At 46.6% G+C, this 9,797-nt stretch overlaps 1 long non-coding RNA gene across 1 annotated transcript; it reads left to right on the plus strand.

The window, feature by feature from the left end:
* The first annotated feature begins 2,721 nt into the window (after positions 1 to 2,721).
* LOC108540810 (uncharacterized) lies at positions 2,722 to 8,413 on the plus strand. The gene is made up of 3 exons (XR_001888772.1): positions 2,722 to 2,895; positions 3,820 to 3,843; positions 8,144 to 8,413. It is a non-coding gene; the product is annotated as an uncharacterized LOC108540810 (long non-coding RNA).
* The last annotated feature ends 1,384 nt before the right edge of the window (positions 8,414 to 9,797 follow it).

Here is a 9,797-nt window from a genome sequence, read left to right on the forward strand (position 1 = left end):
AAAAAAAAAAAAAAAAAAAGCACGACGAAAAATCCCTTAACGTCTCCAGCAACGTGAGCTGCTGGTCCCAGATCTTCGGTCTACGGGACCTGAAGCAAAGCGCCCGAGTCACTGAGCATAAAAGCGCTCCGTTTCCAAGACAGCAGCGGGGCAAAAAAAAAAAAAAAAAAAAAAAAAAAAAAAAAAAAAAAAAAAAAAAAAAAAAAAAAAAAAAAGAGCGCCCCTCAGACCCAACTACCAAATCTCATGGCTTTCTGCCACTCCAGCTGTCAATCACAGGCGAGGTTGTCAACGTGGTGAATGAATGATCATCCGCTCTGTCTTCTTCTGGTCAGAACACCTCAAATGTTAATATTCAAATGCACAAAGCCCTAGCGCTCGCTTCCCTTGAATCAGTCCTAATTCCTAATCAGTTTCTCTCTTCTCTCTCTTTCTTTCTCTCTCTCTCTCTCTCTCCCTCTTTGCAAGTGCTGCACTGGAGGGAGATTAGAGGAGGAGGGTTAAAAAAAATGTCTGTCTGAGTTTGTCTTAAAGGAGCCACGATCGATGCTGCCCGCTTGCAGTCCCCGTGCGTGTGTAAAGTGTGTGTTGCACAGGCGGAGAGGTGGATTCCGACCAGAATGCTAGAACCCGGAAGTAGTGGTGGCCATAACAGGTCGCGTCTTACACAATGCATTGGGCTGCAGCAAGTAGGCTCCTCGGCAGGGGTGGGTGCGCGAAGCGAGCTCTGGCCGCACTGGAGAGGCAGAGAGGCGCTCCATTAAATCGCACGCCCAGGCACAAACACCACACACCCAGGGCACACGCACACAAACGCAGGCAGTAGCCCGCGGCCGCCGGCTTTATTTTCAGTATTCTTTTCTCTCCCTCCCCCTGCAGACTCTCTCCCCAAAGCCGACTCTCTTGAAATAAATTGGGAATCAACGCCGGGCAGGCAGCAGCGGGAGTTATTTTGCACAGGGCTCCGTGCATAGACTTCATGACATTCCTCGAAATTACTGGGGTCGGCCAGTGTTTTTCGGGGCAGGGAGTGATGCGCAAAGTACTGAATTCTCAGAACTAAACACTGCAAGGAGAAAAGTCAAACCCGGAGCTTGGAGGCGAAGGAGGAGGGAGAAGCCGGGCTGGGAAACCTCTGTTAAGGAGTCCTGAGAACGTGGGGTGGAGGTGGCTCGGGCTTTCTGCAGACGCAGCTTAGAGGTTTCTTTGCTGTTAGAGGTGGACGCCCGCCTGGGGAAAAGAAAATGCTAGCATTTTGTCACTTTGGGTCTGGACTCCCCCACCTCCTAGCCCCGGCGGCTCCCAGCCCGAGCCTAGGCGTCCAGCGCGAAGTAGAGAGGAAGGGAGGGAACAATGAGCTGAGCGCGGGGAATGTGCCCCCAGCGCCTGTTTACAAACACCAAGCTATTTATGATCTTCGGAAAGCGAAACCCAGCTCGGGCTCGCAGCAGCCCAGACCTCGCGGGTGGAGCAGGGGCCGGGGAGCTGCTGGGAGGGAGGCTCTTTCTCCGACCCGCTCGGGGTGAGGCGGCCGTGCGCCCAGGGCGCGGCGCGACGCTGCCGGAGTGCTAGGCTCGGGCTGCAGCCACCGCTGCCTTTGTCTTAGAGGCGCGGAGGGGGCTCCAGCCTCGACCTCTCCCGGGCCTGTAAGAACCTCGCGCCCCCCTATCTCTTTCTCCAGCGACGCTCTGCTCTCACCACCCCAGACATCCTTCCCGGCGCTCCTTTCCCGTCCCCAACCCGGCTCGGCGAAACCTCCCAGTGCCAGAGAAAAATAAATCCGCTTCGGAAGCTGAGATTTCAAACAAAAGCTGCCCGTATCTACAACTCGGAGGCTCCAACCAGCCACTGTTTTTTTGTTTTGTTTTGTTTTTAACTTTAACACCTATTGCCTGAGCTTTAATCCCCCCCCCCTTTATTCTCCCGCTCTAAGCTTCTCCCTTGTGATTATATTTAGTGGCGTTATTTTCGTATTTATATTTCTGTCCGCTGGGCTCTGATCTGCCGAAATGGCTCAGCCGCAGCAGCTCGACCAGCGGCTGGAAACCTCACATCCACAAGCAGGGCTCGCAGTTCGCTCGGCTCGGAGAGGATTTTTCCCCCTCCCTCCAGCTGAAACCTCGCAGAAAACTCCCCCTGCGGTCGACTGGAAAATGAGCTCACCCAAATCTCGGTAGGCAGCCGTGGAGGAGTGCTCGGCCAATCAGGAGGCGCCCCCGCCCAGGCCGCAGCGCATTGGCTGCGGGGAAAATCAATTATCAAATAATCGATCAGCAGGGAGCTTCGATCTGCGGGGAATGCAAACTGCCAGTCCCTATTCCCGCCCTGAAGGTGGCCAAAAGGCTGACTCCCTCCAAGCAGCCCGCCCGCGCCCCATCGCCCCACCCACGTCCCACTCGCCAGCTGCGGACTGAACCCTCACCCCGCGGGGTTGTAGGTAGGGGAAGAGTTTTGAGAAAGATTGGGGTGTCCCTTCATCCGGAGATTGTTTGGGAAAGGTTAGGACCTCCAAAATATATTGAAGCCAACTCTTAAGCGCAAAGTAAAAGAGAATTTGCGCCCGTCTGCGAGGTACGACTAAAGTTTCTATAGAGTGGGCTTCCAAGGAGCAGGGGACACAGGGCGAGCATCAGAACACAGGTCTGGAATGAAGTTCCACCGAGCGTCCGTAGTCTCCTTAAGCGACATCTATCGCTTCCTTTAGCCTTCGCAGGAGTCAACGCGGGGTTGGTTGCCCCCAACAGTGGAGCGTTTCCGTAAAGCCGAGCAGATGAGACTTCCCAGCCTCCTGCACTGCACCCTTCCCCGCCCCCAACTCCGTACTGGCACCCTGTGTGCCTGGAAGGCTGACACACGTTCTCCCAAAACCTTCAGAAGCGCTTTGCCTTGAAAGAGGTGTGTGTGTGTGTGTGTGTGTGTTTAAACCATCTCCAGGATCCCTTATCATTTGCTTCCTCTATCTTTTTTCTTTCTCTCTGTTTCTCCCTCTCTTTTTTCTGACGCTTAAGTTTCAGGATCTTTTAGTTTTTTCCACCACATACATGTGTAGGTTTTCTGGCACAAACGCCCTGAAACATCACTTGGGAGGTTAAGACAGGCCCGCGAATAAAAGCTCGGGACGGAGGGGGGTGGGCAGCCAGGTACATTACCAGCGCCTTTATGCCCCTACCCGCACTTCCCGGCCTCCCCGACACCCCACCGGCGCCCCCCGGGTCCCACAACATGAACTTGGAAGCAGAATTTCATGCCAAGGTGGAACCTCCCGGTCTCAGGAAGGCGATTTCTGTTTAATCCTTGGGAGGCTGCGCTGGCTAGGCCAAGCAGCACACTCCTTTACCGCTTAGGGAGAGGACTAAGCTGGGCTGGCTGTCTGCGACCCCTTCCCGGAATCCCAACCAACTTCGGCAGATACCTGAGCGCCTCCGACGGCTGCTCGCGGGGGTGTGATCCTAGTCCCCGCAGCAGACCTACCAGGCGTCTGCGCGACTCGGGAGTAAGAGGGAGAAGCGTGGGTAGGAGGTGGGGGTCAAACCAAACACCGACAGGACATACCTACGTTTACGATCCTTAAATGAACTGCGAGGGAAATTGTGTAAGTATAATTTAACTGAGAGAAATTTACTGCGAAATACACTTAGAGGACTGTAGTCTTTAACAGCCTCAGGGGTTCTTAGTCAAAGAGGTAACGGGGCTTGGAGTTACCACAACTCTGCGGCCAAGTTTTCAAATTTGGAAAAGGTCAGTATATATGTGTATATTTGACAACAGGATTTATTTTGTATTGTTGCTTTCCAGTAATCTTTTTCTTTTGTTTTCTAGCACTGATGAAAAAAGAAGGTTCAGGTGAGTCACCCTTTGCAAACATAACCAAAATCTTCAAAGTAGGAGAAGACTAGACTACTGCATGCTTTAGCCATGATGTGCTAGATAACCATAAAAATGTACTTTAAATAACCTACACACAAATTTTCCTTAAAGAATGAGGTAGTTTGAGTTTGTGGACTTAAAATCAACTCAGTAGTTTTGAAAAGTGCCCACCTCCCACCCAACACACACACACACAGTCTTTCCATTTTTAACTGTGAACCTAATACAACTTCTAGGCCTTTATACAATTAATTCTGAACAATCAAGGGACTAAACACTTTTACAATGTAATTACAGTAGTACAAATTGTTTGCCCAAACCTCATTCTGGATAAGGATTTTACAATTAGCAAACAGTTATTACAGTTGGGGCTTGCTGAGAGAAATTGCACAGAGGATGTCTAGAGTTGCAATATAGTAGCCATAAAAAAGGAAAAAAAAAAAAACTCCTTTAGCAGGGCAGCAATTAATCATCTATTAAAAGGAAAAAAATGGAGGGACAGGTCTAGGTATCTTAGTAAACTACTCTCGATATTTTTGCCCATTTTGTGACAGCACCTATTTCTAACTTATTTCAGATACTTGCTTTTTTAAGGCAATAGCACTTTTATTTTGCGAAAACTTGGCCTGGTGAAAAATTCTGGCACTTGGCCCTAGCTCTTGCGATTCAGGCCTATTCTTTTCCTTCTTATCTCGGAGCATCTTTCCAGAGACAGAGAACGGTGACAAAAGGAGGCAGATTGGGCCCTTGGTCTCCATTGTTTACACCCTCCTATATGGAGGCATTTCAAGCCCTCAGTGCTCCTCTGAGCTGCCGGTAAAGTCATCTCGGAGAACTCCCCGGACTTTATGTTCTATAAGGAACTGTGCCTCTGGAAAGACCTATACCCTAAATTAGGCTTTTGTCCCAAAAGGTCACACTGATGAGTCAGCTCCAAAACCCTCAGAAATTAAAAGAGGCACCTCTTAAGGTAAAATGTGTGTGTATTTGCCAGCCTAGAATAAACAAAAGCCTGTTAATCAATCGAGTTTGGCAGCTGTGTTCACAAAATGATAAGGATTTATCATTTGCCACCAAACTTTAAGATGTCCCTTGACATGTTGTGATTGGTTTTTAGGTTGTCCTGTGGTGTGGAGGCTTGGTGTTTGTATTTCAAAAACATTCATCCTCTGCATCTCTCCCCCTCATTAGCATTTGCATTTCAAAAAAGCAGAAATAAGAGGAGGGAGGGAAAGACAGTTTAAAGAAAATAGATTTGAAATCTAGTACAGATAATAGAGGAATGCTGGAGATAAGAGCCTGGAGGTGATAGGAGAAAGGTACCAAGAAGTCAAAGCTAATAAATGGCTGTGAGAAAAGTGAAATAAACTATTGAGAGATCTATTAAAGGGGGAAACCTGGTTAGGTGATATCAAAGGGGGTTAACTGAGAGGATTAGGGAGGACTTTAATCAAGTGCTCCAAAGCGTTACAGGCTATAAGGACTAAAAGATTTGTTTACTGCATTTTGTTTCAGAAAACAAAGAATGTCTGGGTCCAGTTCAGAAGTCAATGAGAGGTCAGCTTAGGCTCTCCAACGGTTGCAGGGAAAATACCTAAGTTACTATATTCTGACTGGATGATGCAAAAGTTAAGAAAAAAAGGGGGGGAGGTGAGAGGGAGGTGCTTTCCTTACTATTCTATTTCAAATCATTAAAATGCTTTGGTCTCTAGAGGGGGAAAATACTACACTGGTTAACATAATTACTAGCTCTGACATTTTCAGAAGTTATAGAGGTCTTTTATTAATTAAATGGAGGGCTTAATAAAGTATTCCTAATAAAATTTATGGTTGTCTTAAAACTTTCTAAACAGTGCTATAAATTCTTAATAAAATTAACTGGGAAATGAGTTATTAGCCCACACTTTACCCTCTCCCCCAAACTTCTACATAAGGAGTGTCTGCAGAATGAAAAGGAAATAGAAGCCTTTTAGTAAAATATAAATATTAGCCAAAGTCATGCATTGCTCTGAAAGAGGCAAAGTCTTAACTGTTATTTCTAGTGGCCTCGTTCTCCAATATCCCCCAAAAGCTATCCCACAAAACTTCATTGAGAGAATTTATTCTCCTTCCCAAGTACCTATTATATATGCATTTATGTGTAAGTGCATTTGAAATACAATCTTCAATTTTGTGGACTGAGTTGTATGTTAAATGCAATAAAAAACACAGATGCATCGTGCAAAGTTCCACTTTAGAAACTTCAAGTCTCATGGTGCAGATACTTTCTTTATTTTTAATTAAAAATAAAATGTCCTGTAATTTCTCTCACTTTAATTTCTATAAAGATAACTTTTAAATAATAAATTTCTCAATAACATTTTTCTCTGAATTTATTTATAAGTGTATTTTTCTGAAGCAGCATTTTGTTGACATATACAAAACCTTTTTGTATCATTACATTTCAAAACTTTAGTGAGTTATCTTAAGTTTTGCGGTACTTCTCTGCCTCACAGATACAATGCTGGCTAGTTAGCTATTTTAAAGAACATCACACACACACACACACACACACACTTCAAACCACAGCAGCCTTGAATTGTTTAGCATTTGAAGGCTTGATCTTTTGTGCCGTCTACTGGACAATAGAAAAACTGCAGCCTTGATGACAAACTTTAATCTGGTGTTTTATGGGGGTGGGAGGTGGTGGTTGGGGGTATGATTTGGTGCTGGTAACTAACAAGAGAAAACCACAGTACCCAACTTAGACTCACAGGACAGGTCTTGGGGTCTAATCACGTTTTTCAAATCCAAAGATAGGATATGATATCAATCATAGGTGTATGGCTCAAATGTTTAAGGCACAAAGCTAAAACACTGAATACAGCTGTGCATGTGTGTGTACCCGTATGCCGAAACTTGTGAAGACAGCGTGGGAAAAGAGAGGAAGAAAGGAAGATAGGACAGATTCAACAACTCCCAAAAACAAAAACAAAAAACAGTAGTGGTTGCTTAACACTAAGAGTGAATTTGTCTGACAGTCAAGTTAAATCTATCTACTGCCTCAATAATCCAGGATACACAAATCAGTTCTTGGAATTTGGAAAGTGATATTGTTTGGTAATCAAGAAAAAAAAAAAAAAACCTCTAGGAGAGGGGAAATGACACTGTTAATTATAAAAATTTTAGTGCAGTTCCCTTTTGGAAATTTGGGATGAAAATATGAAACTTCAGTGTTTTTACTCGGAGCGCACAAGTGGTAGAAAGTGTGGGTGAAATTCATAGTCAGACACCTTCATATAGCAGAGACCATTTGATGTTCTCTCAAACATTAAAAAACATTGTGCACATTTTGGTTGTGATTTTAAAAAGAAAATATTTATAGAGCTCTAGCATTGTGGAAGCTTTGTGGGGGGGGGGGGGGGGGAAGGCATGAAGCTAACTTTGACCTCTGTTTGACAGTGATATTTTCTGAAGTAATCACTATTACCATAGAGAAGTGATTTTGTGACTTAAGAAACAAATAAGCCCAATGCCCCCTCAAATATATATGTGTATACAAATCTATGTGTATATATATGTGTATGTAAATATATATGTGTATATATGTGTGTGATGTGGAGAAGTCAAGCTGATTTTGGTTCAAGAGACATAGACTTTGGTGCAAGTGCTTTTAAAACTGTTCATGTGCTTTTCTGAAGTTAAAACTCCTTATCACATTTTAATAAAACCTGCCAGCACATGACTAGGTATTAGGGTGTCTTTTAATAAAAACCTAATAGTGAAAAGGAGACAGCTTTAGGACATTTTATTGTGCATAAATATATTTCAATGATCTACTTCAATATACATTTCAATGTGGCACTATGTCAGAATGACTTTGAAATATTGGATTAAATATAGATACATCAAGAGAACCTGAACTGACATTGGCTACTTAAAGCAGCGAGATTGCTTGCACTGCTATATTAGAGCTTCAGTTCTATATAAATGGAGGTGTTGGTGGTGGGTGTCTTTTAAACTTTAGTATAAACAACTGAACTGTGAAGGGTTATTATTTTATGAGATGCTGTTTGGAGTCATTTTATGAGATGCTGTTTGGTCTAGATCAGAAAACCAACCAAAAAGAAAAAAAATCCTTCTAACAATAGCTTGAAAATGTAGAAAATTCTTCTAGGAACTAATCACAAGTGCATACATGTTTGATGTGTTCTAAACTAATAGTTGAAGTACTGAGTGCTGGAAGAGGTCTGGTGAACGTGCTCTAGTCACTAATAGCAAACATTTACCTTTGAAGCAACAGGATGAGTCACACTGGCCATGCTTAGCATCCACGTTCGACTGGATAAAGGGGCATATTTTGTGAAAACCTTCAGGCAAAAATTGTACTGATTATTCAAAAATAAATATTTTAACATTTCATTGAGCTACTAATGAATAAGGAAAACATCGAAGGCTTCCTGCGGCGCAGAAAGAATTCTAGCAGCGTCAAAAACATAGAGGAGCAAAGAACAAGAGGAAGCCGAAGGACGCCTGCTGAGTAGTTACTCACTTGTGAATATCTGAAAACGTGCTTTTCTGTGCCCTTATTTAAAAATGAAAAACAAATATCATCTTTCTTTGTCTTTTTTAAAAAATTAACGTCAGAATATGGCTATGCTAGCTAAACATCATTTTTTTTTTCCAGGCGATTTATGCGAGAAAGGGCCAATTTGAAAACTGGTAACTAGTAGGAGAAATAAACGTATACGCCACAAACACATCGGTTCGCAATCGAGCCCACAGCCCCGAGAGACGCCCCTTCTTCCCAGCTCCAGGAGGATAACTTCATTGACTGGCAGGTCGGCGGCCACTTCTGGGAGGGCCACTCTACCAAATAAGAACCTCTCATCGCACAGTCCTTTCAGCAGGGTGCCCTGTCGCCCGTGCGCGTCCGGGTGCGGAGTCCCGGCGGTGTTCTGCAGCGCGATCCAGTCTCCGTGTCCTGAGCCACCCAGAGCCCTGGGCCTGCCTGCACCCTGGGGCGCGCTGACTCCCTGGGTCGAGTGAGAGTCCCGGCAGGATGCACTTCCAGCGGCGGGGTCCGCGGAGTTTGCTCGCACCTGGTTTGGCGCAGGGACGTAGGTTTGGGGGACTGTGTCCCCTGGGAAGAGAAAAAGGTGAAAAGGTCCCCTCTCCCACCAGTGTGCCCCATCCCCGCCAGTTTTGACTGCGATCCTATTTTTCTCTTTGGGGGTCACCTCAGCCTGTGCCGGAGGGAGTTGGTTAGGCTTGGGCAGCGTTGGGTGGCAGCCCGGGAGCGGGAGCCGGACCCGGAGCGCAAGGACCCGCGGACTGGGGCGCAGCGACGACGGCGTACCGGCTTCTGTCTTCTGCTGTTTTGGGCTGAGCATCCGAGGGCGCCTTTCTCCCCAGCTGGACTCGGGGACGCCGGATCACCCCTCCCCCTGCCTCTTGGCCTAATTCTGGAAGCTTCTCGCCTCCGTTCCTGGACGGCTTTTCCTCAGGGGCAGCAATGAACCCAGGGTGCACTCATCTACTCGGAGATCAAGTGTGCTCTGCGAGTCTGTTTAGGACTTGGAGGGGGGAGGGGTTGGGGACCCCGGCGTCGGAGTGCCTCCTGCTGCACGGCGGCCCCCTCGGAGGGGTCGCAACAAGCGCGCGTTTGTGGCCGAGGTTGTGATTTCAGGTGCACTAATGGGATTAGACGTCCGGGGAGAAGCGTGAGGGGATTGGTGCGGTTCCTTCTCCCGGCTTCCAGCTGCCGCCGGATGGAAGTGGTGACACAGGCGGGCCGCGCTACGGGCGCCCAGCGCGGGTGCTCACACCGCGTGAGGAGGCGTGGAACCCAGCGCCCCAGGGTGGGGGTAAGGCGCGGGGGGTATAGGTAGTGAGGAGTGAGGCTGGGAGAGGACAGGGAGAGGGAGGAAAGGAGACAGCCGGGGACACTA

The sequence above is a fragment of the Rhinopithecus bieti genome, unplaced genomic scaffold (assembly GCF_001698545.2).
Source record: "Rhinopithecus bieti isolate Rb0 unplaced genomic scaffold, ASM169854v2 scaffold_19018, whole genome shotgun sequence".
NCBI classification, from domain to species: domain Eukaryota; kingdom Metazoa; phylum Chordata; class Mammalia; order Primates; family Cercopithecidae; genus Rhinopithecus; species Rhinopithecus bieti.